Genomic DNA, 24,074 nt, shown 5'->3' with positions numbered 1-24,074 from the left:
TCACTTCCATTAGTGATGCTCACTTCCATCAGTGATGCTCACTTCCATCAGTGATGCTCACTTCCATCAGTGATGCTCACCTCCATCAGTGATGCTCACTTCCATTAGTGATGCTCACTTCCATCAGTGATGCTCACTTCCATTAGTGATGCTCACTTCCATCAGTGATGCTCACCTCCATCAGTGATGCTCACTTCCATTAGTGATGCTCACTTCCATCAGTGATGCTCACTTCCATCAGTGATGCTCACTTCCATCAGTGATGCTCACCTCCATCAGTGATGCTCACTTCCATTAGTGATGCTCACTTCCATCAGTGATGCTCACTTCCATCAGTGATGCTCATCTGCATCAGTGATGCTCATCTAGCTATTTTGCATTATTGGGACAAAATGGCATGTCACTAACTACCAATGATGAGCATCATTGATGGAAGTGAGCATCACTGATGGAAGTGAGCATCACTAATGGAAGTGAGCATCACTGATGGAGGTGAGCATCACTGATGGAGGTGAGCATCACTGATGGAAGTGAGCATCACTGATGGAAGTGAGCATCACTGATGGAAGTGAGCATCACTGATGCCAGAGCAAAACTTTTCATTCAAATTGGCCGCTTTCCAAACTGGGGTAACAGGCGAACAGAAACCAGCAGCAAGCAACTGAAAACTGGTATAAACTGTTATAAAAACATTTGGGCAACAATTATAATTGGTATAAACTGTTATATTTCATTTTATGCATTTATACCTATATGTTGCCGACAACAACAGCTTGATGGCAACAACAACCTTTGTACAACAACATCCCTACAGCAGACCATCCAAATTTCCGAACATTTCCATGCAAATTGCCCGTTTCCCAAATTGGGGTAACAGGCGATCAGAAATCAGCAGCAAGCAACTGAGAACTGGTATAAACTGTTATAAAAAGTCAAAGTTTCGAACCATTTAGGAGCCGGCGCAAGTAAGCGGAGACTCAAACCTTTTGAATCCAAATTTAGGTGTTATTTTATAACTGCACCTGGTCACACTGAAACTGATCGTCGTTAAATTCAAATTCAAATTTGGCAGTTAAATTCAAATTCAAATTTGGCAGTTAAAATATTTTAAAAAAATGTAAAAAATTCTATCTGCTATTTTGCATGCCCTTCCATTAAGCCTGTTTAAATTATCCCACCCAAAAAAAACCGCATCCTCCTCATAACTCAAAAATATCAAATTTTTTAAGGTTTATTATTTATTTCAGCTTTAAATAAATAAAAGAAGAAAAGGTGAGGCATGTGGGAATGTCGGAGGTTGTTCCCAGTGGTTTCTACTCGGTCTTGGTGGCACTTGGTCCACTTCTGCTCCTCCTCGTCCTGATCCTCCTTGCCAACGATCTCTGTCTCGCCTTCAGCACCCGCTTTCAGTTCCTGGCAGCTTGCTGCAATTAAATTTAAAAAAAGGGTGCGATTAATTTGGATAATTTTTCAGAAACAAAACTAATATAATAATATTATATTGAATAATTTTAAATACCCTTGAAAACTATTTAAAGCGGAAATTTATCTTATTTATTTGGTAATTATTTATTTTTTAAACATTAAGATATATCTTGTTAAACTCGCTATATATTTCCTCATAAAATTTCCTAATCTATACACAAATTTCATCCATTTTAGCTTATGGATGCCAAAGCCCGATGGCTTCTGCATTTTTCATGTTTGCTAGCCAGGATAATTTGCATTCCTACTCGCTCTCACACTCTCTCTCTCTCTCTCTGCTGCCTGGCTTTGTCTCCTTTTGCCTGTCTGCCGCCATGTCAACGTCTCCCTCTGACTCCCCCTCACTCTGTGTCTCTGTGGGATTCCCCCCTTTTCAGCCTGGTCTGTGTGCCATTTGCATGAGAAGATAACGTGTTTATAATTTTGACCCAGTTTGCCAGAGACGCCAGGCCATCCTGTTGTGTGTGCATTGTTGAAGAGTGAACACGGAATTGTGGGTGGAAGTTTTACCTATTTACCCCATTTTGGAGCCCCTTTCAAGGCACCCCCATTTTCAGTAGTTGCATTTATCTTTTTCGGAGTGCTGTGGCAGGCGCGCATCCCTGATGCTGATGTCCTTAATTGCTGCGGGCTTCAGGTTTGACACAAATTCAGTTGCAGAAAACTCTGCCAAGTTTAATTTTCAGTTACTCAAAACTAAATTTAAATTAATTTACATTGAGGAACTAAGAATCAAAGCAATTATCTACAAAAGTTGGGAAATATCTTTTATAAAACTAAAGACACTTTTAAGACCTTATTTGAATTAATAACAAAACTATCCCTGATCATAATTGTTTGTTATTTTAGGCTATAAATTCCACACTTCGATTTCCTTTCCCTTTTTTCGCTGACCTTATGATTTTATAGCTTTTCCCCTTCACTATTTATAGAGCTTCTCTATATTGCACTTTTCATGGGGATTTGTGGCCCCCTAATTAATATTTCATTTGCTGCACTTTGGCACTGCTCTCGGCCGTTAAAACAAATAAACTCAAGCTAGAAAATTTTCCTTTTTGCCTTTTCCCCGCTACCCCGTTCACCCTTTTCTGCCACAAATTAATTGAAAGAGAAGCGCGCGATTGCCTTCTATTTCTATTTCGTTTGCTGCCTTTGCAGCGATTTTTCATGAAAATTTTTTCATTAGACATTTGTTTATTGTTGTTTTTGGGGTTTTTCACCCGTATACTTTTTTTTTCTCTGCTTATTTTTCGCTTTGGCAAACCTTGAGCCATGATTTGTGCCAAAAGGCAAACAAGGGACAATGATGATGACGATGATGATTACATTGGAAGACTATGAAAAGTATGATTATTAAGAAAATAATAATAATGGCAGTGGGACAGTGGGCATTCCAATTTAAATAAATCATCAAGGGTAATGGGAATAATAATTTTTGTGGCTTTTTAAGAAGAATTCCTAATAATATGATGATAAAAGAGAAAGAAAGATGAAGTAAAATTCTTGTTATTAGTCAGATTTTTAACCTTTAGGATCTTTTACCCTAAAAAAACATTTCAAAAATATTTTTGGTAATAAATTCTTCCTTTTTTAGTTGATAAATTATTATAGCAACCAAAAACTATTATTTCTCTTAACAATTAAAGCTCAAAAACTGCTAGAAATTAAGTGCACTTTGGGTTCCTTGAAAGCCTGGCCTTCCTTCCTTCCTTCCGCTCCTGTTTCTCGCATTTCCCATTTGGCCAACTCTCCACGGCAATTCCGCAGAGAGCAAAACCGCCGCAACATCCCGCGGTCTCATTACAATAAATTATGCAAACAAGCGACAAGCAACAACTCCACCGCCGTCTCCACTGTCATCTACTCCTCCTCTGGTTCCTCTGGCTCCTAGGCCAGGCCACCTTCATCCGGACGACGACGACGACGACGACAATGTCTACCCCCAACATGGTCGACCTCTTGCACGACGAGGCTGTAATTAAAAGCCATTTCGAGGAGCAGACTTGTCTTTGATGTAGCCTTAAAGGGGGGTTCCCCTCTGGTGTCTCCCAAACCCAATCCCGCAAGCAACCACAACCCCCGGTGACACCAAAACCTCAAGTTGTCCCGCCTTCCCGAACCGCTGGCCTGTGGGAACAAATGTTGTCCATAATTAGCGCAGTTTTGCATTAGAAGGCAGATACGGAGGCCGAGGTAGGTTGAGGGGCAGGGGAAGAGTCGAGTTGAGTCGAGCGAAGCGGCAAACTTACACCTGTCTCAGAGGTGCACTGTGCATAATTTTCAATATTAATTAAAGCGTTAAAGTTAAAGAGGGAATGCGTATTATGATAAATGATGCTTGAGGTTGCCTATCTCTTTTGGGTATTACAATTTAATAAATTTTGTAGAAATACGTAATTGTATTATAAATAAAAGGAGAGTATTTAGAAACAAACTACTGAATATTTATATTATATTTTATAATTAAGATTATATTTATATTTTTTTAATATTATTTATAAATTTTATTTCCTCTGTAAATTTGCTCTACTTTTCCCCCTCTTGGACTTTCCTTTAGCGGTTTTATCCTTTTCTTTTTCCGGGTGTCCGTGTGATTTATTGTCAGAACTCCTTCAGGTGCAACCCGAGTGCCTGCTGCTCTCTCTATACCCCAAGTTTGTTTGTTTATGCAAAATGGTGTTGGCACCTCTCCTCCTGGCCTTCTTTCCACATAAATTTGTGGCTGGTTGATAGTAAATCAAAACTGTATTTTTATGGCGATTAAGATGTCCTGGTTAGGATTTTATTTCCTCGTTGTTCTTTGCCGTTTTTTTTTAGCAGCAATTAGCTATGGCCACCAACCAAGAGTGACTAATGCGAGACCAAAAGACCAGGCCAGGCCAGGCCCCAGGCACAGGCAGACCTCCTCCTTTTCCTCCTCCTTGCGACACGCAATAAATTAGCGTAAATTTACAACATTTGCTAAATTAAAAATGGCAAACCGAAAGAGACGACGACGACGACGACGAGAGGAGGGGAGACAAATGATAATGATGATGCTCGCTCGTATAAATAAAACAGCATTAGAGGGATGCCGGGATGCAGGAAGGGTATATATTGGGTATACGCAATACACATATTCTTCACTCTCCCTCAAGATCTGGCGACTTTTGCAACTGTTTGCTCGTTTATCGTTCGCTGTCACTCAGCTCAAAGGGGGCAATTAACGCTCCCCACAACTAGAAAAAAGTACAACAGCCATGGCAATGCATAGAGGGGCAAAAGATACACTGAAAAAATTTAATAAAAGCCTTAAAAATAATAAAAAATAATAATTCTTATAAAAACTGTATATTTGGCTTGATAAATCACTCAAAGTAACAAGTTTTAGGGTTTTTCTCTAGAATTTTCAAGTAGTTATGACACTAAATATAATCTTAACATGGAATTGTTTGCTTTATATGTTTAAAAACAATATAAATGAATTAAATATTAAGGTTATAATACATTTTCCTTTCTTAACTTTCAAAAAAAGAATTTACAGAATTTGTTTTACTATAATTCTTAGGTAGTTTTAGTATTTAAAAAATGTTAAATTCGAATATCTTTATTTTCCATATACGACAAATAGAAGAAATTAGTTCTTTCACCATTTAGATATTTTCTATTCCATTAAAAATTAATTTAAAAAATTAGTACTAAATTATACTAATAATTATGTACTCATTTTTGATCTTATATTTTTTTTCTCAGTGCTTAAAACCCAGTACTGTGTCGAGGGGATTTTTATAGACAAGCGGGGATATCGCTGGGTTGGAATAGACGCGTCGCCCATATTCCAATGCCCGGCGACATATTGGCGACGCCATTTTGACGCCGTCTGTCCCTCCGTCGGTTTTTCTATTTGTTCGCTTTTAGCACGCAAAAAGGACAACAATGCCTGTCTGTCTGTCTCACTTTGGCGGCTATTGAGTTTGCTTTCTCTTTCTGGCGACAAACAAAAAAAACACTAAACTGACGCCGCTCTGGAAAATTCTTATTTTTCCTCAGTCATTTTTTACTTTGGAATTTTAGCTGCTTTTAGTTTTTTATTTTTATTTATTTTTGTAAAATTGTTAAAATTAATTAAATAACAATATGCCTAAATAATAAAAATATAGAATTGTATATATCAATTTTAAATATTTTTTTTTTAGGGGAAAGGGGAAAGTCATACACTTTAATTAAATTAATAATTTGCATTACCAATTTCTTTCTATTACATTTTCAAGCTTATAGACCAAGAAACGTAGTTATTAAATATTTAAAATATAAACTCAGTAATTAAATATTTTAAATATAAATTCAATAATTAAATATTTTAAATATAAACTCATTACACAAATATTTACAATTTAAACTTAGTAACTTTCTCTATAGTTCAAGGAAAGGTTTCTATATTTCCTTTTTCCTTCTTATATTTTTTCTGTTTGTTTCTTTTATTTTTTTTGCTGAATTTATTGTGTTAATTTATTGGGTGCCAGAACCCAAAGCCTGTGTGATGGCAGCGATTTGCATATTATTGCAACCATTTGGAACAATTTATGTGATCCCTATCCACTTGTAGGCCCCTCAATTTCCTCTTCAAAAGGAAACCCTTCCCCGAACTGTTGGTAGTTCAAATGAGGGAGAAATAAATACAAATTGAAAGTGAAAGAATAGTGACTCACCCAAAAAAAAATATAGTACATAATTTGGGAATTATAAGGCTGCAGCGTATTTAATATTCGCTTATATTTCTGCAATTTGTGTATTTATTTTTATACCCTTCCCAGGGTATTTATGTTTTAGTCAGAAGGTCAAAATGGAATGAAGGAATCATTTCCGACCCTATAAACCATATATATTCTTGATCAGCATTAACAGGCGCTTCTTTCTAGCCATGTCCGGAAGAAATTAAATTTTGAGCCATTTTTGCAAAAAAATGAAAGGGGTTACATCATTAAAATTCTCAAAAATGACCCAAAATTTTGATTTCTAATTTGGTATGCAGATTTGTTAGCCTTGAAAAAACTAGCACAGAAAAGCTTTCCGAATTGAATTTGAGGCTTTTTTGAGTTAGTTATGAACGATTTTCGGCTCCCTTGAAAGGGTATTAAAACTTCGGCTTGCGAAGTTAGCTTCCCTTTTTGTTAATTTTGTGTGAGGAAATACTGGCATAGGTCTAAATACTAGTATAGTATAGGCCTGCTCATAAGCAATTTTAGAAAAATTTACGCTGCCTGCGCTGTCAAAGAAACGCGAAAAACAAAAACCGAGCAAAAATAAAGGGAAAAATTGCAGTGAAATTGAAAATAATTGCCACGAGTCTGGCAAAGAATATTTCTTTTACTTTTTTTTCCTTTTATTTTGGTACAACTCAGGGGGAGGGGACGGGGTGCAGCAACATAAATCTTTGGCAGAAAAAGAGGGAAAAAAAGAAAAGATGACGAAGAAAATAGAACGCAGCAAAGTGCAGATCCTCAAAGAAGGAAAAGTAGGGAAAAGTAGTGAAAACACTGCTGCTGCTCTTTCGCTAAAAGCCAAAATGTGTTTTATTGACAAATTAATTGCAGGCATTGCAGCAATTAAAATTGTTGCTATTTGCAACAACAATAATGAAAATAACATTTTTGGCACGCTCAATGCAAAAATGTGGGCAAAAAGTAAGAAACAAGAAATGAAAATAAAAACAGCAACGAAGGGTAGCAAATAATAATGCCAAAAACTATTTCATTGATACCTGATTGAATTTTTTTCACTGATTTTCTCTCCTCTCTTTTGCTCTATTTGCAGGTGAGCTCCACATTTACCTGGTTAATTTTTTTTTTTTTGAAGCTGTGGTTTTCAAGCCGCTTAACTGTCACATGTAAGTAGATTGCGGTTTCTTACAAACAATATCACACAATCAGACATCATTTTATGACAAATTTTGTTTCAACTTTATTTTCAAGTTGGCGGTTTTTTAATACCCTTTAAATTAAGAAAATGGGGTAAACTTAATGTTTTTACTGGGAAATATTGAAATTTAAGTGTGTTTCTAACTAGGTTTGAATTTATTTTATTTACTTATGTTATTTAAAACCGTAAACATAATAATTTAACTGCAAAATTATACATTAAATGCTTATTAAATTTATAAAAGGTACCAACCATAGCCGTAACACACTCACCAACATCAAACAAGTTTATTTTTTCTTAGGGATTACATACAATTAGAGCAGCTTTTTAGCTGGTTGAAATTTCCCAACGTCAATTGGCGTCTCAAATGATTTACATTCGCTTTATTTGATTTTACTTTATTTTTTTTTTCAATCGCATTACCTTTCGTCTTTATTCACGAGCCAAAAAAAAAAAACGAAAAAAAAAGAAACCAACAAAAAACATGACCAATAACTTGTTAGATCTGGTTTTATTGCCACAGACTCTGCTATTGACTTACAAGCGGTTGCTACTCAATTTTTGACACCTGTTTACGCACCTTATTTGATAGACATGAAAGAAGGCAAACAAAATAAGGAAAAAAATGAACAAAAAAAGGTAGACAAAATAAGAAAAAACTCAAGTTAAACAGTCCAACACGTGTTCACAAGTGCTTCGGAGTCTGTGAGATTGCAGAGATTAAAGCTTTTCTCAGTTGCTTGAGAATTTATAATTTATTGGGGATTTATAATTTATTTATTTTATATTTTTTATGAGGTTTAAGAGAAGAGTTTTTGTTAAAAAAATATTTATACAATTTTTATTCGTAGTAGTAATTTTCCTCTTAAATAAATAAATATTTAAAATATCAATAAGCAATATAAATAAATTCATTATATATAACCAAAAATGAGAAACTCAAAAATAGGTCACATGATGATCTTCTGGCACAAAATGAAATTCCTCTTCAACTTTGAAATCAATAAAATGCAGAAGGGAGAGAAAAATAAGAAAAAGGAAACTACCAAGAAGAATGAGATGTCATAAAACACCCTTGAGACTATGCAACTGAAAAGGAAAACGAACAATAAATAAGAAAAAAAAGTAAAACATAAAAAAAGAGCAACAAATAAAAAGAAAATTTTAGAAAGAAGAATAGTGAAAAGCCTTAGGGAATATAAAAAAAAAACTAAAACAAAACGGGGGGAAAGGGTACAGCTTCCTGCCTGCCTCAGATGAGGCTGTGTGTCTCTCCGCTGGCCAGTCGATGTCGTAAGACAAAAGGGCGTCCAAGTGGGCCAGCCAGTCAAAGTTCCCTTCATCATCATACCCGAGGGGGTAACACAGTCCTCCTCAACCTCCACCTACTCCTCATACTGCTCTTCTTCATCCTGCTCCTCTATCGCCTGCTGCTCCTCTTTCTCCTGCCTGCTCCTCTTCCAAAGAGCAAAAGGCAGGGAAAGTTGGCTAGAAGCAGCAGAAATGTCGGCTAAGGAAATAGGAAGCAGAAGAAGCGCCAGAAACTTATACAAAAAAAAAATAAAAGAAAAAACTAGGAAAGAGGAGAAAACTTTTTGCCCTAGAAGAAAACTTTCAGCGAGTGATGAGGAATGAGTGAAAAGGAAGGCCCTATCTGAATCGAATGACGACGCCCTCAGACAAATTTTGTTGCTGTAGGTTGTGGTGGCAACAACAACAGCTTTTCCAGGGAAATGAAATTCTAGGGGGTGTGTTATGAGGGGGTGTTGTGAGGGTGGTGTTCCGTGGGTATGTGTTTCTGTGGGTCTTATGGCTTAATTGGGTGGCTGGGCAGCGTCTGCCGAGACCGAAATGTTGGCCATAAATGGGGAAATTGCTTTTTGGGACGACCCGACAGGGCAAAAGCAACAAAATAAAAAAATGAAGGAAAAAAAGGAAAATAAAAGGAAAAACACTTTTCCCCGGCTTCTACATAGGCGGCGCCTTATCTTTCTCTGTCCCACGCATAACCAGCAGAGCTCTGCTGTCCTCTCTTTCTCTTTTCCCCTCCTTCTCTCTCTCTACAGTATGTGCTGTCTGCCAGCATTACTAGACGCCAGCTGCCGCGCCCCAGAGCCTTCCGTTTCCTCACCGCCACCCACTTCCTGCTGCTGCTGCTGCTTCTTTACCCCCACTTCCGCTTGGATTCTTCTGCTGCTGCTTCTTCCTGGCCGTCTGTGAGTGCGACACAGTTTTGTGTGTTGTGTGTGTGCTGCTCCGGGTGAGAGTGTGTTCGTGTGCTGTGTGCCTTTCTGTGCCAAATGTATGGCTCGTTATGTCTGCCACTGTACTTGTACATTTTCCTCTATATATATAAATATCTGTATATATTTTTATGGGTATGGGTGTGCGTGTTTGTTGTGCGTCTGCGAGTGTGTGTCTGTGTCTGAAACTGTGGCGCGTGTTTGGCATTAGTGACAGTCATGTCAGCAAAAGTTTGAGGCACATTCAACATTCCAAGTTTATGTCGTCCTTTCCTTACACACACACACACCACCTCCACACCCACACACACAGCCCCTACCCCCATTTTCTTGCAGCCTTTCTCCTTCTTTCCTCTTCGTTGGCTTGGGCGTGGCTGGGTCTGGGTTTTCCTTTTGCAAAAAAAAAACATTAAAGCCGCCACTTTAAGCAAATATCTTCGCAGGACTTTAAGTGCCTGTATTTTTGCCTATTTTAGGGATATTTGTTTGGTCTCGTTTTTATTTAGTAAATATTACAAGTTGTTATGTTTTTTTCTTATGAGTTTCTTTTACATTTTTTAAACAACAACATTGCCCAGCACCATGCCTCTGCCTGGGGGAGTTGAATTAAACCCAAAAGAGCCACAAACAGGATCCAAATGATCGATTTACGATTTTTAAACATTTTTAAAACAAATTACTGATAGATTTGAAATGAATTGAGAGACTGAATTGATTTTATATATTTTCAAGGTTTATAAATTTAAAACAAGAGTGTAAAATCAATTCGATTCGTTTGACAAAAACAGTTTTAAATATTTATACTCTTCTTTAGCATTAAAAATCTAAGTTTGTTTGTGTTTTTATATATTGTTCTTTATTTTATATTATTTTATTAATAATTGGGCATTTGTTCTTTATTTATTTTATTTTATATTAGTTTATAATCAACACAATCCATTGGGCATTTGCTTGCATAGAAATTCTGTGGCGTTTACATGTTGTTGTCTTTTGACCTCTCTGTTGTTTAAGAAAACACAACCAAGTCCTGGATATTTACTACAAGGTACCTCAGCTTGGGTTGGATTCAATAAAACCAAAAGACCCAGAAACCGGATCAAAATAATGAGAAATTTTCGATTTCTAAACATTTGTTAGAGTGATGACTGACTGCCTTAAACTGATTTGTGAATCTGACTTGAAATTCTACATTTTCAACGCTTATATAGAAATAATATATCAATTTATACTATAAAATCAATTCGTTTTGTAACTGAATCATGGAAAACGGGTCTCGCCAAATAATCTTTAAAATCATCTACGAATGCTTGTAATTTTCTAGGAATTTAAAATCGTGATTTGATAAGGGTTTTATATATAAAAAACCTTTTACAGGAAAATTACCAAAGCAGTTTTAATTTTAAATTAAATTTGAACCTATTTTGACTTAATTATAATATTTTTAAGCTTTAAATTTCCCAAGAATATTATCTTTTAAAATTAGGATATTTAAATTTATATATTTCTATGAAAGAGCATTTTCTTTACGTGTTTGTCTTAATTATGCAATTTTATACCATTTTTAATAAATAATTTACCAACTGCTAGGATATACGAACTTCAAGTCAGCTTCCTTTCTTGTTTTCCCCTGATTTTTCATTCCTCACCAGAAGCATTTTGCTACATTTGCCAATTACCCAATAAAGCCGCTGCAACGGCTCCTATTTACCCTACAAGAAAGCCTGCCTATCAATTTGTTGGAATCATTTCCGCAATTTTATTTCTTGCCTCGTGCCAGAAACGTGGGCGTCTCGCTAAAAGAAAAGAGAAATTATGCTACGAATCAGTACTACTGCTGCCGCCCCCTTCTTTTGGCTTTTTAGGCCATAATTCTTGTTGGGCAGCTGGTGCTGCCACTGCCACTGCTGCTGTTGCTGCTGCTGCTGCTTCAACTTTGGGGATACATCTAAATCCGTTCCATGGCCAGGTCAAGTTTGGCCTTTTAACTGGGTTGAACACGAGGCTAGTGCAGTTTGGGGTCTCTTTCTGTTTTGCGGTAATAACTTGTTTCCCATTCTCCTTCCTCCGCCAAGTTGCCAAATGCTTTTTTGCATTACAATGTCAGATTAATCAAAACGAGCCAGCGAACAGCAACGAGCAGGCAGTTGCGGCAGCGGCAATAACAAAACGTTAGAGAAAACCGACAATTGTTTGTTACACTTTAAAGTATTTTTTTGTGGATTTTTTGAGGGGTATATTTTATTTATATTTTCATATTTTATGATTGGTTTTATAGAGTGAGTAGGGAATTTAAAGCTCAAAATGTTTCCCTTTATCTTTAGCCTTGTTAATACCTCAACTCCCCCAGTTTTTCCCCCAGTGTCATAGAGAGCATCTTGAAGAGGGACAAGCGGGTGGGTGTCGGTGGCTTTGGGGCGTATTGCTGACTGCCGCGCTTCACAAGAAATACGAATGCATAAAATTTTATGTTTTTCTGCTACCACACTTGATGACGACGACGACGACGATGGTGGTTTTTGCCTGTCGGTCTTTGGATTGTTGGTAGTTGGTAGTTGCCAGTTACTAGTTGCTCGCTGTTCGTTGGTGGTGGCCAACAAGTGGGCCAAGCTAAGCCAAAGTCAGAAACAAAACTGCAACCATGGCCGCAACCGCAACAACCGCTGCAGCAGCAGCAACATCAGATGATTATCGGCTACAACTGAGGCTATGCTGTGCTGTGCATTAGTTTTTATTGAGGCTGGGGCTCTCGACTTTTGCCTCAGACACAGCGGCGCAGCACAATCGGCCAACAACAATGGAAGCAACAACTGACAGAGCAACATTTTCATTACCATTCATCACCTGACGACGACGACTCTAGCGACGAGTGAAAACCTTGTGCCGACAACTGAAAACTACAGAAGACTGAAAAGACTGAAAAGACCTCGACTTCCTTTGGGTCGATGTAACTGTTGCTGGTTCTGGGCTCTCAGTTCTCTCGGTTCTATTGGTTCCCCTCTTGAAAGCCCCTATCTATTGTGTGTGTGTGTGTGGCCCCCATGGCCATGGAAGTTGCCTGTCCAAGTTATGGCTTTCCATTCTGATCAATGATCAATGAGGCAGGGTGCTTCGGTAATGATTCAGTGGAAGTTGTAAAGAAAAAATATTAAAAAAAGAGGAAGGAAGCCAGAAAATATAGAGAGAGGAAAAATATAAATATTAAAAAGATTAAAGAGGTTTTATAAGCTGTATTTTAAATATATTTTTTATTTATTTAAAATTCTGACTCAAGTTAATTGCATAGTTTTCTTTTTAATCTAAAAAATTTCCCTATATTTTCCTGCACTTCAAGGATATTTTTCTTCTTAAATATATTTCTACTATTTTCCCCTTCTAATTTTTGTTTTTAAACCTTGCTCGAGACCCTCGTTCGATTACTATGATTTATCTACGCTTTATCTCTATACACCAATCATGTTTTTGTAGCTGATCGATGGGATCAGCCTTCCTCGTAGCACGCGTGCCTTGGTGCCTTTTCCACTTAGCACTCTCTGCCATTCGAAACGCATTTCATTAGCCGATTTATAACATTTGTTTTTCATGATTCCTCCAAGCAGTTAGCAACTTTATGCTAATTTCCAAGCGAAATATTTTTTGGAACGTGCAAAAATCAAGGGAAAAATACATTTTTGCCTCTATTGTTTTCGGTGAATTTTTTTTTGGGGTCAATGGGAAAGAAAGAAAGAAAGGATCCATTAGGCAAAAGAGAAACATGGGCAGGCAGCCTTGGCAGAGTTTCCATTTAATCCCCAAAAAAGTAGGCAATGGAAAATGGCAAAGGTTTTTGGAGGAAAAAAGGTTAAAAGGAAGTGCGTACAGTGTGGCAGGAAAAATGGGTTAAAATGAAAATGAAACAGGTTTTCAGTGGAAGAGTGAATAATTGTCTTGAAAGATTTCTAAAAAATAAATATTTAAATAATTTGGACAAGCTTTATATGACTTGTAAAAATAAAAACCTCAAGATAACTCTTAAAAATAATAAGATCTGCTTTTTATAAATTAAAAACTACGTTAAATAAGTTATAAATTGCTTATAAAAAATTAAAAATATAATATAACTATTATAAATATATAAATAAATAAAAAAAAGCCTTAATTTCCTTTATATTTCTTTAAATTAACCCCCTAAAACTCACTGTTTTGCCATAAAATTTTATGGAAAGTCACCGTAAACGCTGGGAAATGAAAATTTTCCATTCCCCACAGACGCTGTTAGACTTTTCAACCGACTTTCAGTCATTATTATATAGTATTTCTCGTTGCTGCCACACGCGCTTTATGACATGTTTGTGAAGGACAGACACGCGGAGGACACAAAGGACAAAGGCAGGACTCTAATGGCAAGGCGACAACAACGACGAGGAGAACTTAGTTTCGGGTGTGTGGAACAAAAAAAGAAAAAAAAGGGACAGAGTTCATAACTGTGTGACATCTCGTCCCTTTTGCCATCGATAAGCAAAGCCAGCAAAAAGCAGGACAATGGGGACAATGGGCTTTCAGGACTCTGCTTTCCAGCTCCTCTTATTCTTCGCCTGGCGACACATCCTTCCCTTCTTTGTTCTTCATTCTCTCTCTCTCTCAGTGTGCTTTCTGCTTGTTCCGTCTGCCGCCCCAATTTTCCCCATTTCCCCCACCCCCCCCCCCCCCCCCCACTTTTCCTTCTGCGTTGTGCCTCCGCTTTGCTGCCGCCGCCGTCGCCGACGACGACTGTGTCTGTGTGAGCTCGTTTGACTTTTGCCTGTATTGGTGCGCGTGTCTGCCGCGTCCTTTGCCGCCCCGGACCCCGCCCCTTTGGCCTGTCGAAAATGTTTTCCATTTCAGTTAGCAAATTATGTCGGCCAAAAGAGCGAGACAGAGAGGCAGGCAAGAGGGGGAAGAGCGAACGAGCATAAAAAATAAATGAAAATTTCAGACGCGACGCAGTTGGTAATATACAAAATGGGAATGGGTAAGGCTGGGAAAAAAAGGAAAAGAGGAAAACTGGCGGCGGAAAAGCAATGGCAGGGAAAGCAGCAGCAATAGAGAGAGAGGGATAGCGAGGGAAGAGCAATGGCAGCCGGGGTGTGGCAGACATTGTTGGTTATACAATAGGACGAAGGACACATTGGGAAAATAGGTTCTGGCGCTGCTGCTGCTGCTCTTGCTTGTTCTTCTTCAGCTTGTTGTGTCGGACTCCTCGGACCATTCTGTTTTCATTTCCCTTTTTTTTCCTGGCCCCAGCTATATAAAATACCCTTACAGGGGGTTTTATAGGATTGAATATAAATATTAAAAATTAGAGAGAAAAATGATAGGAATATGAATTTAAATTCTATTTATTTGGCTTTATTTTTCGGGGATTTTTGGTTATACAAATTTTAAGGAAATAGGTCTTTTGTCGATTAAAATATTTTAAGTTTTTAATTGAAAATATAAAGAAATGTATTTTGTACACGTTGGTTTTTAGAAAATTTATTTTAAAATAGTTTATTAATACAAGAAATAACTAGATTTGATATCAAAGTAAGCTAAGTAAGCTAAAAATATAATTTAAAATATATTTATAAGCATACAAATTAATTCCATAATTCTTAAATATTTACCCCGCTAGCATATTTAATACTTTGTTTAAGGGAAACTTTTTAAACTGTTTTTTTTTTCTATTTTATTTTCCACTTGGCTTTTATGGCGACGCTTTCCGCTTGAATTACGCGACCAGCGAGCCGTGCAAACAGCAGGCGGGCGGGCGCTGCTGGGAAATCCAAGGGAAAGGCCGGCGGGAAAATAGGAGTAAAGCTGGACAACAACATAAAGTTGCGAAAATGTTGTGAAAAAGGGGAGGGGTCTGTAGGAGGAAGGCAAAAAGCAACTAGGAGACATTCGCCATTTTGAAATGGCAAAGAAAACAAAAAATATAGAAAATATAATAAACAGCAAGAGGGAAAACGGAAGGGAAATGGCTGACAGCCATTATTGTTGTTGCTGTTGTTGTTGCTATTGCTGTGTCATCGATAATAAAGATTAAAAGTGATAGGGAAATGCCCAGGGAGACAACGACGACGATGAAATAAAAGGTAGATGGGACTTTACAGATTCGGTTTGCTGTTGCTGTTCGGTTTTTCCTTATTTTTTCTCCACACACACACACACACTTACAGCTGGCAAGTGGTTGACTAACAAAAGAAAATGCAATTCCATTGTAAATAGTCGAGGGACACTCACAAACACACAGCACACACACGCATACGAGTCCTCTTTATACACTGCTCCGGGTTCTTGTGTTACTGCTTTGTGTACAGTAAAGTCCTTTAAAAAGGGTTTTCCGGGTAAATAATGGTAAAGTTATGTGAGAAAATTCAAGGAATCATATTTCTAAGCTTGAAGTTTTAAGCAAGGATTATAGTTTGTTGAATAAAATTCTAATATAGCTTAAAATTTTAGGATAAGCCTGGGAAAATCGTGGATTTATGGTTTAAATTCTAAATTCAAACTCAGATAAAGTTTAACTGGTAGATTTTCGCTTTACTTAAGAAATTCTATCAAAAATCTTATCTTATATATATTTTTATATACATTTATTTATATTTATTTGTACAATAATTTACTGAGTTTCGACTGTATTAGTATTATTCCCCCTATTTCGCATTGCTCCATTATGGCAGAGCCTCGTCAAGAGTCTGCTATGCTTGGGCTCTCCATTTGTATGGAATGTGAGGCTAGTGTGTGTGCCAGAGAGTGTGCCATGTGCCCTGTGTGTGTGTGTGGTTAGCCAAAGTGGTGCACAAAGTGCTGGCGGCGGCCAACTGAGAATGTGTGAGAAATGGAGGAACGCAGCAGAGAAAGGCTGCTGCTGCTGCTGGGAGGGGGGGAGAAACTGAGAAAAGGACTCTGTTAGTTTCAGTTGCTGGTTTGCTGGTTGCTGGTTGCCGGTTGCTGGTTGCGGGCTTCTCATCTCATTTCGCATTTCAAACAAAACGACCTTCAACTCTTTGCGGGCAAAAGAAACACAGGACAACAGGAAGAGGGAGAGGAGGCTCTGTGCCAGGAATGGGCCAAACCAGGATTCAGGTCACACAGCAGACCAAAGCGAAGAAGGGTCTCTGTGCACAAAACCAAAATTGTAACCAGCAAACTGTACTCGGTACTCTATATATGTATGTATGTGTATATGCTGCAGGCTCAGTTACAGTTTGATTTTCGCTTTACAATATTGCGGCGGATGCATTATGCATATATACTCTCCTATACATGTATCAACAAAAGGAACCGCAAAGGCAAAAGGGGAGCACAAGGATACAGAAGGATCTATGGCAAATATATATATATAAGCTTTCTTTGGGGTTTTTTCAAATGCTAGGGTTTTTTGCTGTGGTTTATTTAGTGAGCAAAGAGGAAAAACCCAAATGAAAATGCATTTAAGTAAAGCAATTTTGTGTAGTTTGGTAAATTAACTAAACTTTTATGTAGTTTAAGACCTGCTAAAAGGGGTTTTTAGGGTGAATAATAAGGGTTTAGGGTGATCTTAGGGGAAATTTATAAGAAAACACTGCGTATACTTGATGCATAATTAACTACATGGCGTATACTTAATATTACTTTTTCTTGAATAAACTTTTTTACAGTTTAAATATCTTTTAAAAATAAAATTTTAAATACAATTTAAGCATAGCCTTAAGTAAATCAAGAACTCACAAAGAAAAACAGTTCGATTTATGCCCTAAAACCACTGCGTATACTTGATATTCCTGAACTTACACCTTTTTCTTTATTTTAAATGGGTAGAAAGACCTTTAAAAGTTTAATTATTATAAACATTATCTTTAAACAGCCTTTCCAGCCCATTCCCATACCAATTAGGGATCTTTGCCTTTAAGCTTCGCCAAATCACAGGCTTAAATCTACTGTCCAGGCATTACGGGACCCGTCAACTAGCAACTACCAACTAGGCACATCCACTAAGCAGACCCAAGCTGAGCTCAATGCCCACCAAATCCCACCCACAAGTACAATCCTCGTTGCATTTTCCGACCCAAAAACCCAAGGCAGAAAGGCGTCCTCCCCCCCCCCCCCACTACAAATCATATTTCCGCCTCCGCCGTTGTCTGCCATTGAATGGGAAATCTCTCTCGCTCTATATAAGTCCTGCACATCACATCAGGCCATCCATCTGCATCTGCATCATCTCCATCAACATCATCATCATCATCATCATCTTCTCCGCCATCATCATTATGGTGCCTGGGTTATAATCGTCAACTGTCGGACGCGTTTTGCGGTCGCCAGCAAATTGAATGTAGGTCGACCAAGCGATGAAGCGACGGTCGCGTGACCACAGAAGAGCCATCGATCAGGGGCTCATTCAGGAAGAGGGGGTTTTCAGTAAGATGGGGTTAAGAGGGGCAAGGAGGCAGGATAGAGTCCAAGGAGGGCGAGGGGGGCTCGCTGAGGTGAGGAGTCGTAATGAATTGGCCGCCTGGATGTCTGACATGTCTGCGGCGGACAGCGAGCGGGAGAGCTGGAGGGATTTTTGCGGTCAGTCAGTGTCATGAGCTCTTGACATGCACCCACATTGCATGCATCCCAGTTTTCTTTCCTTTTTTTGTTGTGTTGTTGTGGGTGTGTGTGTTTTTATTTTAACTCCGCCCTAGTCACGTCCTTTTTGCCACCGACTTTTATGCTGCTCCACTTTTTCTGCTGTCTACATTTCCCGGGAGTTTTTCCACATTTATATGAATATGGATAACCTATTTTGCTAGAGGAAATATTATAGTAAGGAGAAGACCATAACTTGAAGTATGTGGTGCTGATGGTAGGAGGGATATATGAAGCCTTAGGGGGGGTTTAAAGAGCTTTAAAAAGTTTGGTTATAAATTTAATATATTTCTGAAGAATTTGCGTTAAAAATTTATGAATTAAATATTTAAACTAATAAAAACCTTAGAGATGTTCGTTATTTAAAGCTTTACCTTCTTTAGTCCCTTTAGAAAAGGCTAAATCTCATCGCCTAATGTTTTTTGATCTTAGTTTAGTATTTAAAATAGTTTTTCTGCTGTTTATTTATATTTCAGTTACCTCATAACTTCTAATACCCTTTATTCTATATAAAAACCCGCTTTTCTTTCACATAACTATGATTTACCCTGCAATATTTTGCAGTTCTCTAATATATATTTATGTGAAATCTGCCCCAGGAGTTTTATTTCCTCTTTTGAACACTAAAGAGTATGAAACACATACTCTTAGCTAACACACTTAGCTGGCAAGCTTTTAAAGTTTAACTTTACCCAGCTTCTTTCTTTTTATCAGCTGTCTGCTGCATTTTAAAGTTTGCCTTAAAGCGTATAGAGAGGGTGGAGCTCTTTCTCTCTTTATATATACTATATATATAGCAGAATATATAGAGACACGCAGAAAAAATATAAAAAAAAAGCAAAGAAAGAATGCCAAATGGAATATTCGCTGGCTATATAATGCCTGCCCCAAAATGTATGCTACACATATTTTTCGCTTTTCCCCTCCTCCTCTTCTTTTTCTGCTGCTGATTCTGCTATGGTCGTTACTTTCAGACACTCCTTTTTGCAGTTGTTCACACAGACACACCCCAAGCACACACTCTCATCGCTCACGCATACACAGAGACAGAGAGCAGACACAGACGGGCACACACAGACAGTGGGCTAAACTGATTTTTAGGTCGATGGCGAAAACGACAGACCGACGAACGACGAACGACGAACGACGAGCGGCGAGCGACGAAACGACGACCGAACGACGCCTGAATTCGGGTGGTTTTTTGGGGGTGGCCCTCGGTCTGGTCTGGCTCTTAACTGTTATATGTATATATGCGAATTTATGTGTGTGTGTATGTGTGTACACTGAGTAAATTGAGGCAGACGCAACAACGTCATCATGGCGTTTTCGCTCGTTACTTCCTCCTCCTATTCCTCCCAAAAAAAAAAAAAAAAAAAAAATACCAACTGAAAACCGAAACCAACAAACCCAAAACCCAACTCAGACCCAGACTTTTTTTCTCTCCCTCTCTCTCTCTGTCTCTTTTAAGCTTTATTTTTATTTTTATTTTTGCGCAATTCTCCAGCGCTTTCTCTCTCTTTCTTTTTGTACCTCTCTCTCTCTCTCTGCCTCTCTCTAGTGTTTGCTTTGGCTGTCGCCAGATGGCGCCCGCTGTTTTCCCTTGCCTCCCCTTCGTTCGCTGGCTGCCCATTTTTTGGCGCGCACTTTTCTCACTTTTACATAGCTTTTCCTTCTGTGATTGTGTATGTGTTTTTTGTGTGATATATATACGTGTATATATATATATAAAGCTGTATATAGGTAGAGCAGTTTTTCATTCATTTCGTTACTGTCGAGCACAGCAGCAGCCATACACAAAGAGAAATAAGTGGGAATATAGGGATTTTTGAATTTATAAAAGACTTTTTAGCTAACTACATTTTGTGTTTATAGTTCTAAAGGCTTTGGGTATTTAATTTTGTGGATTCTAAATTTCTATTTGTATTTATTTGTTATTTATTTAAACAAAATGCCTAATAAAATTGTCAGAAAATTAGTTAACTAACGAATATTAACCAAAAAAGTGTCCTAACATTAAAAACAATATTTTAAAAATTATTATAAAATTATTTCTTGAACTTAAGATTCATAATCATATAGGATTATATATTTTTTTTCATTTGTTTATCATTTTAAAATATTTTTCTCTCAATGTTCAAGTAGCAGACAGCAGTTGCTGTAGGGTTTGCCCCGTGTGGATTTTTGGTTCGTTGCGTTTTTGCCATTTTTTTTCCCTTGGGAAGCGCATGGTGGTGGTGTTGGTGATGGGTGGGTGGCTGGTTGAGTGGTTGGTGTGTGTGCCAGTCGTCCTCAATGTGGCCCGCATTGTGCGCTAAGGATTTTCCTTTTTATTTTTCCTCCTGTCCGCTTGTCCCAGCTGTTGTTTGGCTCGTGTGCTGGCTTTTATTTTTTTATTTTTTTGCTTTATTTTTTCCCCTCCTCCTGCTGCTGCCAGGCAAGTTTTTCTTGCTTTTGTCTGCCTCTTCTACAGCTTTTTTTCTTGGGCAACCATTTTTCTCTGGGGCTGTTCTAAGCCTGGGAATTTGCGTTGCCATGTGCGTATTTCATATTTTCTTGTTCACCCCCAACGGCAGCAGCCAGCTTTTCCTTGCTGATTGCGGTTTTTTCTTAAGATATTTATAAATATGTATTTCAAATCGTATTTGCTGCATCTTATAATAGAAAATTGCATCAATATTGAAAGCACTTTAAAATTGCTATGAAATCAATGCTGGAAAATACAATTTTCCGGGGAATATCATAAATTAAAGCATACTTATGCGCCCACACACACACACTCTATCTGCCGCGACTCTTCTGCGGTTTGTCGCACTTTCTGGGACTTTGTCACGTTCTCCCCAAACCCAAGTAGTTTTCCCCAGGAAAAACTTCCCTTTGAGAGAAAAGCTCTGGCGAAGAAGCACAAGGTGGGGGGGAAAGGAAAGTGTCAAAAGTTTGGGCTTAACTTTTCGCACGAGCAACGAGGCAGCTCAAGTGCACTTCAAAAATGCATGATATCGAAATTTCTTTTGGGGTCAATACTGGGGGAACTAGGATAGAACTATGTATGTCTAGAGTTAGAGTTTGTAAGGGGAAAAATTTCACAACTTTGGCTGAGCAAGTTTTGTTTAATTAGTTATCAAATTGCTAAAAGGAATAAAGTTTTTGAGACAATTAGAGATGTGTATGGGTAGGAAAAGTATGATATAATATATCGATAACAAGGAAGGTAAATTCGGGAGCCTAATATTACTATTTTTTTCAGTTTACTCCTAATAATTAATTTAAATTTTCTTCATGTGTAAAACTCTGACACGAGATGGCAATTGAGTTTGCTGCCTTTTGCGGTTGTCGCCTTGATTATGCCCAGCATTAACAATATCCCTTTTTGGCCTGGGTGGCTGCCAGCCACCTCTTCTCCGCCTTGCCTCCTTGTCTCTTGTCTGTGGCCTGTCTTGTTCCCTGTTGTTATCTCTTATCTCTCAACCCCACCCCCCAAAACCCTAGCCCCAAAGCCACTTCCCCACAACTACTACCAAGGACTAATCAGGAGTGTCGCTTCTCTGTCGCTGTCTTGACTGTCTTGTCTGACATCTGTCTGTCTATGCTGTAAGCTGTGTTGTCTCTTTCTCTACTCAATTCCCCCATCTCTTCCGCTTCTGATGCTGCTGCTGCTGCTCCTGCTGCTGCTCTCCTTTTGTTCTTGGGAATATTTTCGGTATAATTTGCATATTCAATGAGCTTTCCATGTTACCACTCAGACACAAGATACCGTCAGAGGCAGTAAGAGAAACCAGAAACAAGGCACGTGTTACATAACTCGGGGGCTACGTGTCTGGCAGGCGACGCGACTTGGTTCCTGTTTACGACCAAGAAGAAGGAGACCCTTCTGCTCCTCCTTTCGTTTCTCCGAAATGGCTTTACACGTGGCAGAAATTGTTTTGCCGGCAGTAAATTAAATTTGTTTGCCTTTTTTGTGGGCTAAAAGTCAGGTGGAGATGATGGGGGGGCGGGGCCTAAACTTTTTTGCCTCCTTTTGGGTGCTTAAAATGCCGGCACGTGGTTGTCCTCTCCTCGCTCTCTCTTCCTGCTCTGTCTTTCTTTGGAATTTATTGATTAACTATAGAGTATCTATAGCTTTGTGTATATATATAAATATTGAACCTGTCTCGCTCTCTTACGCATATTTTCCTAATTGTTTGCACAGGTTTAAAGCCTTAAAGGCACTTCAAAGAGAGAGAAAGAGAGTCAGAGAGCACCTGGTGACGTGTTTTGCTTTCAAGGACATTTATTTTGGGGTGTCGTGCTTGCCTTTAATATTTACCCACGCGGCGTATGCGTAATAATATCAAGTATTCCCTTTTACGAACAAACTGAAACTTTAAGGGGTTTGTAGAGTTTCCCAGGCTTTTCCTGCTGCCTTTCCCCTGACTTAGGTACTTGGTCCAAGTAAGCCCCAGACTAAGACGTTAACAACTTGAGTTTGCTTAACGGCCCAGAGCAACTTTAAGCCGCTAAGTCACAGTTGGTGCAAGCGCTTGTAAATTAGTTGTAGGAGGAGGAGTCTGGAGGAGTGTAAGGAAAACTCTGGCACGTTTTTCACATTTCATTTCATTTCGCCTGACTTGAATATCATCCGGAAAGCAGTGAGTCCTGAATGGTCTCGTCGTTTTCCCTCTGATTTCGAGTGGCTTTGCCAGGATCCAGCTTGTTTGTTTCGCTGTGACAATGACACGAAACGGGGTTCTGCCACTGCGACTGCATTAATCATCATCAGTAGCAGTGGCAGTGGTAGAAGAGGAGGGGAGGGAGTGGAGGATGAGGCTGAGCTAGAGCTGGACTCCTGAGAGAGCTCATGGAGGAGAGATCTTCAAACAATCACCGGCCTCCACTCATTAGAGGCAGCCAGACCCAACTGACTGCAGTGAAAATCCTTATAAAAAAAAAGGAAAAAACCTTCACTTCATTTTCAGTGCAGAGGCCTTCGTGTTGTAGATTTTTTCTGACTTTTTCCTTGTTTGCTTTTCTTTTGTTTATCCTTTTTAAAGGCCAGAGTGGGAGAGTAAAAGAGATAGCCACCAACTGCTGCTGGAAAAATCTCCTGGTTTCCTTATTTCTCTTTTTTTTTTGGCTTAATTTATTTTGCCAGCTTACACATGAGTGTAGGTATTTGTGTATATATTTTTTGTGCAGTGCAGTGTTGCATAGTCTCTGGCAGTATTTCCCCAACGGAATTCTCCCCCACACACACACACACACTCGGCAAAACAAATAGCGTCCACGTCTATACACAAAATCAGACGCTCAAGGACTCTCGAGTTACTGCGCTCTCAGCTCACCATCTCGCTGAATCCTTGCCAGCCTGATGGCCCCTCCTCATACACCACCCCTTTTACACTACCCCCCACATATATATGCACCCACACATTCGCCACTTGAAAATGCCGTGCAATGAAAGTAATTTCACCAAATAGACTCTGCCGAGTTTGCACGGCTCGCTGGCAGTTTTCCCGCATTTTCCCTTGGTTTTTCCTCATTTTCTCTTACCAGTTTTCCCTCGTCCTAAAGCCCAGAAGCAGTCGCAGCCATTAGGAAAAATAAATGAGGAACTAAAAGGGATACAGATTAATGAGAGTAAGCCCCAGGGCAAGCAGATAAATTGAATATATTATAGGTACAGCCATGCATTTAAGGAATTTTCTATGAATAATTGGGAAATACCTGAATTTTGGTTCTTAAAATAAACTATTAAACCCTAAAAGGGTTAAGCAAAATATCTTTTCACTCTCCTTTAAATCACTTAATGCTTTTCCCCAATAAAACTTTTTATATTCATTACGAAATGTTAAAGTTTAAGTC

General features: G+C 38.5%; 1 protein-coding gene and 1 long non-coding RNA gene across 2 annotated transcripts in view; one reads left to right on the top strand and one right to left on the bottom strand.

The window, feature by feature from the left end:
* The window catches only part of Snoo (Sno oncogene), a 105,112-nt gene that overhangs the window by 38,102 nt on the left and 42,936 nt on the right, over nucleotides 1–24,074 (top strand). The window lies entirely within an intron of this gene.
* On the bottom strand, nucleotides 1,393–7,770 carry LOC138928197 (uncharacterized). Its single transcript, XR_011444696.1, has 2 exons — nucleotides 7,296–7,770; nucleotides 1,393–1,424 (listed from the first exon to the last, which is right to left on the bottom strand). It is a non-coding gene; the product is annotated as an uncharacterized lncRNA (long non-coding RNA).

The sequence above is a fragment of the Drosophila kikkawai genome, chromosome 2L (assembly GCF_030179895.1).
Source record: "Drosophila kikkawai strain 14028-0561.14 chromosome 2L, DkikHiC1v2, whole genome shotgun sequence".
NCBI classification, from domain to species: domain Eukaryota; kingdom Metazoa; phylum Arthropoda; class Insecta; order Diptera; family Drosophilidae; genus Drosophila; species Drosophila kikkawai.
This window is presented reverse-complemented; position numbering and strand designations above follow the sequence as displayed.